This window comes from Limulus polyphemus, unplaced genomic scaffold (genome assembly GCF_000517525.1).
Source record: "Limulus polyphemus unplaced genomic scaffold, Limulus_polyphemus-2.1.2 Scaffold40, whole genome shotgun sequence".
Classification (NCBI taxonomy): Eukaryota; Metazoa; Arthropoda; class Merostomata; order Xiphosura; family Limulidae; genus Limulus; species Limulus polyphemus.
Genome location: NW_013665650.1, coordinates 576136 through 583748, shown reverse-complemented (window position 1 = coordinate 583748; position 7613 = coordinate 576136). Strand labels below are relative to the sequence as shown.

General features: G+C 34.5%; 1 long non-coding RNA gene across 1 annotated transcript in view; it reads right to left on the bottom strand.

The window, feature by feature from the left end:
* LOC111086338 overlaps window positions 1-7343 on the bottom strand; it is a 27312-nt gene extending 19969 nt beyond the window's left edge. The window contains exon 1 of the long non-coding RNA XR_002611059.1: window positions 7239-7343. This is a non-coding gene — a long non-coding RNA (uncharacterized LOC111086338). The remainder of the gene's footprint in view (window positions 1-7238) is intronic.
* Window positions 7344-7613: the final 270 nt, after the last annotated feature.

The window sequence follows — 7613 nt, the reverse complement described above, 5'->3', positions numbered from 1 at the left end:
AACTATTATACACATAAAGTATATTGTTCATCTGTTAATTTTATTACGTGTCTCCTATGTGTGTAGCTATTTTGTAACGTAGCCCCAGTGATCTGAAAGCCGCAGCTGAAAATAAAATCAATACGATAAAGTAAAGGGAGTCGTTTTTGATATCTTTTAAAGTAATTAATGTTCTGAAATAGTTCTATGAACAAACTATTATACACATAAAGTATATTGTTCATCTGTTAATTTTATTACGTGTCTCCTATGTGTGTAGCTATTTTGTAACGTAACCCCAGTGATCTGAAAGCCGGAGATCAAAATAAAGTGGAGATGATAAAATAAGGAGGCCGTTTTTGAATTTTACTGAATGTATCTCATAAAGACGAACCTAAGATACTGTTATGGACGAGTTATCTTACAAACGAAATCTACTGTTTACGTTTAAATGTTATTATGTATTTCTCCGGTGGGCGGCTGTTTTGTGACATAACCCCGACGATCTAGTATTAAGACGAGGCTTGAATTCAAATCAACAGTCATTTTCAATTTTGCTCAGTTGATTTTGCAAAAGAATACTTTCAGTTGATATTAAGTATATGTTAAAATTTATTTTCTATATATTACAGAGATTCTTCTATATCTAAAAGCCTATGTTTGTTGTGACTTCTTTGTTGTTGTTTTTATCAAGGTTCAAAGTCCGGTCCAAACGTTGTTTAGCTATGTTGTACAATCACTGAGTGTTTGGCCTATGACACATGTCCATCGGTTACCTGACCCATAGCTAGTTAGTAGCCTTTGAGTACCTCTACTTCTCAGGCTGACCCATAGCTAGTCAGTAGCCTTTGAGTACCTCTACTTCTCAGGCTGACCCATAGCTAGTCAGTAGCCTTTGAGTACCTCTACTTCTCAGGTTTAACCAGAATGTTTGTTTGTTTGTTTTTAATTATGCACAAAGCTACACAAGGGCTATCCGTGCTCTGCCCACCACGGGTATCGAAACCCGGATTCTAGCGTTGTAAGTCCGCAGACATACCGCTGTGCCACTGGGGGGCTAACCAGAATGTGACTTAATTTACATATGCTTGAGCCAAGCTGAGCAACGTAAATTGAAAATAGTTGAGTTAATTTGATCAACTTAATTTGCAAATACTTAAGTCAACCTAACTAGTCTTATTTGCAAATACTTGAGAGAAGCTGACCAATTTAATTTGCAAATAACCAAGCCAAAGTTCATGCAGATTTCACTGCATTCCAAGTATATTAATTTATACAAAACCGGTGTAATAAATAATAATTAATTGAGCAGATGCACCATTTATAAATCATATTAATTTTCTTTTTTGAAGGTATGTCTATGTTGTTGACTGTTTTTAATCTTTAGCGACGATTGAAACATAGGTTATGTATTATGTCAAAAACGGTAATATGTTAAACTACAGCAAAATCTAAAATGACCGAGTTGCATCATCTTTTCGTTTTTATTTTTTATTTAAACTAAATTACAAGTTTTAAATTACTTGTACAAAGGCAAAAATTGAGTTGTTCTTTAACCTTGCTACTTTGCCAGATTAATGTTCAAGTCAGAGGAGGAAATCAACTTCTTTTATCGTAATAAAAAATGTATAGGCGTAGAACTCGTAAGAAAGGGGCGTAAAATAAATCAAAAAGTGATCAATTTTCGCAAAGCTAACATAAAGTAGACTGAAACATGTAGTCGACCTTTTATTTTCAAGCCTTGAAAACGGTTTTCATCTGTTGAATATTATAAAGTATTTCAACGTAGCAGAATCATTTATATATAAAACAGCTACACTGAAAAAAGCCACATAGTTTATTTAAGGACAACACGCAAGATTAACGATAATAAAGAAAAAATATTTTGAGCTAAACTAGGCTTCAGTAAACATTAATTAAATATATCCCTTATGAAATTAGGAAACCTGAATAACAAAAAATAAAGAAGAAATAATACATACATATTTATAGTATAATTATAATAATGCATATGTATGAGTATCATATCTCTCTCTCTCTTTATATATATATATATATATATATGTGTGTGTGTGTTTTAAGGAAACAGGAAAACGTGTAAATTTTTTTGTCTGATATTTAATTTCCTTCAAATTTCTTATATCATAAAATTTCGGGTTATAGTAATAAGTATTAAAACTCAAACGAAATGGTCATAAACGGTTTTGCTCACCAGAGGGTGCCTAAGAGCAAACTATCTTAATACCAAACTTTGAAGGAACATTATACTATTTACTTCTAAAAGAGAAACAAAGAACACTTTTATCCATGAATACAAGGTTAAGTGTTGATTCTTGTTTGTATTAATAAACATTTTATTTATTCCTAAAAATATCTTAAATTTCTGTCATTAAAGTTTCATTTTTTTCTTTTGGTTTATAAATATATCCAAACTGTCACTTACTTGTTATTATGTACACATATTGGTACATGTGAACACTTAAAAAAACAAAACAATTACTGTTAAATATAGAAACTTTCTTTGCGAATATAAAGAGTCGCCAGCCCCCCCTGTGGCACAGCGGTATGTCTGCGGACTTACAACGCTAGAAACCGGGTTTCGATACCAGTGGCGGGCAGAGCACAGATAGCCCTTGTGTAGCTTTGTGCATAATTATAAACAAACAAACAAACAAACAAGAGTTGCCATACATAAATAGCAATGAGACTTGACTTTCCTGTCTCGAAGCCCCCCAGTGGCTCACCGGTAAGTCCGAAAGCTTATAACAGTAAAATCCAAGTTTCGATATCTTTGGTTGGCAGAGTAAAGACAGTCAATTGTGTAGCTCTGTGTTTAAAACCAAATCCAAAACAAAAACAAACTATATACCACAACTAATACAGAAGAGTATTTTGGTCGTCACACATTTTCCTCGTCTTATGTGGCTCAGTAACTCATACAGCCCTTTCAGCCGTGGGAGCGTTATAATGTAACGGTCAATCCCATTATTCATTGGTAAAAGAGAAGCTTAAGAGCTGACGGTGGGTGGTGATAACTAACTGCCTTCCCTCTAATTCTTCACTGCTGAAGTAGGAACGGCTCGTGTAGCTTTGCACGAAATTCAAAACAAGCTGTGTTAATAATAATGATGGTCGATGAATTGGAATTAAAATTGATGAATTTCTACCTTTAATTTTAAGGATAAACCTATTCTCAAAGTTAAGTGAACTTTTTTAAGGCCTCCAGTGGCACAGCGATATGTCTATGGAATTATACCCGTGGTGGGCAGAGCACAGATAGCCCATCGTGTAACTTTGTGCTTAACAATAAACAAACAAACAAAATTGTTATAGGCTGCAGAAAATTTGTTCTTTGATTATGATTTTTTGATAAGAGGTAATAAAGTAACAGGCTTCAAATTCACGGAGCTGGGTGCTGTTTGCAGATAAATGAACACAACCCAAACCTTTCAAAAAGTGTAAAATAATGTTTTCTTCTTTTTACTGCTCCAGCATGTAAAATACTGGTAAACTGTTTCTGTTTTTGTAGAAGAAATTCAGTAGATTAATTTATTATAAAACTTAAAATATTTCAATTTGATTTAGTTGTTCGATTAATTAGACAGTTGGCTTTTAAATGATTCTCAAAGATATGTTATGCTCAATGGCTAAAAAATCAGTGTAAAGGGCATAAAAATGATGCACTGTACACAGCTGTAATTTTTGAATCATCAATAGCACTATGCAATATAGCACACTTTGTTTTATTGTAGTTAAGCACAAAGCTACACAATGAGCTACCTGTGTTGTGCCAACCACGGGTATTGAAACCCGGTTTTTAGCGTTATTAGCCCACAGACTTACGGCTTAGCCGCTAGGGGGCAGTGTACTTTGATGTAAAACATTTTGCACTTTGTGGCACCTAACTTCGATATCTTAGTGCAATATCAACTGATTTCTCATTCACTTTTGGCGACATCTTAGGTGCCCCTTTTAATTGTTAAAACGTTACACAACTAGTGCCACCTGTCATCTACCTTGAAAGTTACTATTCTGCGTAAAACAACGAAAGGTGTACATCACAACGTGCTTCACCACCTAACTTTAACCCTCGTTATTGTGGCATAGTTTGGCCTGATAGCTAGAGCGCTCGACTCACAATCTTCGGGTCACGAACATACTAAAAAGAAATCCAAGAGCTGGTGGTGAGAATTGTTGACTCTCTGGATTCCCTGTAGTGTATCATTTCAAAATTAGGGACGACCAGTGCATATAGTCCTCGAGTGGTTTTGTGCGAAAATTTAAACAGACAAAGTTAAAATTGTTCAAGTTTTCTAAATCCATATTCAACATATCTTTTTGATTGAAACGCAGTGTAAGAGGAAACATAGTATACCGTATTTTGAATTGTTGCTTAATTTTCTGCACACAGATATATATATATATACTCCAAAATACACACACAAACGATACATCGAAAATCCAAAGTATTCCGTTAATAAGTTATCCACTGACACTTACAATTTTTTACATTTTGGTTTTGAGCCTTGAATTGATGCTTGTCCTTGAATCTACCTTAATAAATATATATACAAAAAAAACCATTTCTTTTTCCGTCCTTTACATGCAGTAATTTTAAAAGACCTTGATCTAGTTAATAATGAAATTAGGTATATTAAATCATTATAATATTTTGAAACCTTGAATAAATTTTCTCACCGTTAAATTGAAATGTACAAAGCTTGTCTCTCCTCATACTGATAGATTGGTGTCACGTAGAAATGATTAATTTTTTTTTCATTCATGCTTTGGTATTGATATCTATAGATAGATATTAATGAAGTGTTTCAAACTGATAGAACAACTGCGTACAGTTTTTATTTATTGCAGACTGCTGTTGATACATGAAAACATCTTTGTAGCCCATATGTATGTAATTCACGAATAGAGAAAATTCATGATTTTTTTTTTAGGAAATGAAACTTTGGGTAAAATTGACTATTTCAACACACTAGACTTAGCTGAATTATTTGTAGGCTAGAGAATATCAACAATATTTTGTAAGGCATCAAATATACCAGGTATCCGGAAATTTTGTTAACAATATTAGATATCTGTGTGCTCCAGACAAGAGTTTCTGCCAAAGAAGCTACTATAATTTCATTAGACCAACTGAGGTACATTAAAGTAAACATGAAATATTGTGATTTCGCGACACGAGACCAACAGGAGTTTTACATTTTTTAGATTATAAATAGTTGGAACTGGAATTTTGAACTTATAAGTCATTTTGTACATACTTAATTTAAACGAACAGGTTTTTGAACCGAATAACGGAATTAACTGTCATTTTCATAATGCATCAACAGCTGAAAATGTAGAGCTTGTTCAACGGAATCATACCCAAAACTTCAGACCAATCGATCTGCAGCCCAGAATACTAACTACCGATCTTATCTCCCCTGGGATCCAAATATTCCTTCACGTGTTTGCTTTTGCTAAGAATGATTACCCACGAGAGGAAGGTGGCTGACGTTTGAGTGCTTCCTAGACTGGGTACAGTACGAATTGTCATAGCCTTTGACCTTGAATTTCTGTAGATAGAGCGGTCTCTCAGACTCAGTCAGCTGGTCAAAAGCAGCCAGGGTCAACTCAGCATCTTAAACTCCTCTAGGGAAGTGATTGACAAATCTGATCTTGGTATTCCAGAATAATATACCTTTTTTCTTTCTTTCTGATCTATGGAACCAAGATGTTACAACTATCAAATGGATCCTTGCCAATATCAAGGCAAAATCTTTAAATTGTTCAATATATGCCTTAAATTTATAATCCTTCTACACATTTTAACTGCTGGTGATGTGATCCTTGTAAGACTTTCTGTTGGGGATCCCTTTCCTGTACACGCTGTGTTAGTAAAGACCACAATATGAACTAGGTGTCAACTGGAAAGGATCACAACCTCTTTACTCACTTGGAAGGATTAAAAGGAATTACAGTTTTAAAACTAAAACATACCTTATATACATATGAACTGAAGAGCCATGTTACACAATGATCAGGCCTAACTTTGAACTGCTATCTAGAAAAATTCCAGCCACCTAGCTACACGTGCCACCACAAGGTGTTTTTTCTGGCTCTTTGAACCACTTAACGTGATTCACTGTCACTGTTATAAACTACCCACAGCTAAAAGTAAAATATGTGTGTTCAGTGGCGCCACGTCTCGAATACTGAGCTTTCTTATTCGAGGCCCAAAACATTAAACATTATGCCATATTTGGTCTGGAAGTGCAGCATTACAAACTGTCAAGCAACATACTTATATTATGACATACAAACTTGGAACAATGCTATTGAAGCAGATTTAGGCTTACGCTGCGCATTCCACCATTTTGGTTGAGATAAAGAAATATATATCGTCATCACAACCTTTGTTTCTTGCACTACTTAAAGGCAATTTTTTTGACAACATCTATTTCAATTATGACACTGTTGTGATATCGATTTGCGGTGTAATTGTGTTAAATGCTCAATATGCACAGCCGCGACATCTATAATGACAGTTGAATTTCATATGATATTCAGTTTACCTCTAAAAATTCTGAATGAACACTTGTGCTGGTCTTTCTCTATCTTTGCATGGACAATTTTGACAGTTGTTTTCGTAGGGATTGTAGGAATTCCAGAATGATTTATTACAAGTCCAACGTATTATTGGTTCTTGAGTCGCAATAATAAGTCGGACACACCTGACTGAAAGTTCAGACTTTTTTCACGAATAGTGCTCGAGCTACCCTTTCTTTATTACTAATTTTTATGGATGGCTCCAAATGAAGTGACTTGGCAGGCTCAGTTTTGGTTGTTTATAATTTTGCAGTTAACCACAGGAGTTCTTTTACGTTTCTGTTTTCACTAAATAGTCATATATAATAATTATCTTGCCTTGGATCGCACAGAGACTAAATAGTGGTGTTAGTGTGCCACTTATATTAACGTGCTAAGTTAGTGTCAGCCCTATAATTGATTAATGATAATCCTAGACCATATCCAGTTCTTTCTCAGTTTCGCAAGAATTTGGCCGCTTTATCCTCACAGTCCTTTGTAGTAATTTGTTTCTGTGTTAATTAGTGATACCGACAAGTTAGCCTCATCTATTGAAATCAGGAAGAATAGTAGGCTAACGATTTTTTCAAGCTAACCCATTGGTGGAGTAATGGCTACCTAGCTTACCTAGGTCTCTTAGCAACACTTCACATTATATATTGCTTTTAACTTACCAATACCTATCACTTGGCAGTACTTTCCTGATCTTCATCCATTTTTTTCTTTGCCCATCACTTTGTATTTAGCGACGACAATATTTTAGACATGTTATGTACCCTTTACTTTGCACAGTGGAAAGCTGCGACGCTGGTTGGTTTTGAAATAATACGTTATATTTTCACTCAAAGCTCATTTACTATCAGACAAACAATTGAGTGTAAAATAGAGCGTTACATTATTACAAAAGCTATTAAAAGATATATAGCTAACACTGTATGTTTTTCTTTGAGGTGAAAATCATAATGATATATGATAATACAAAGTCCTACTCATTATCTTATGTTTATCACACAGCTCTATTTTTGCTGGGCAGAGCGTAGCCTAGTGGT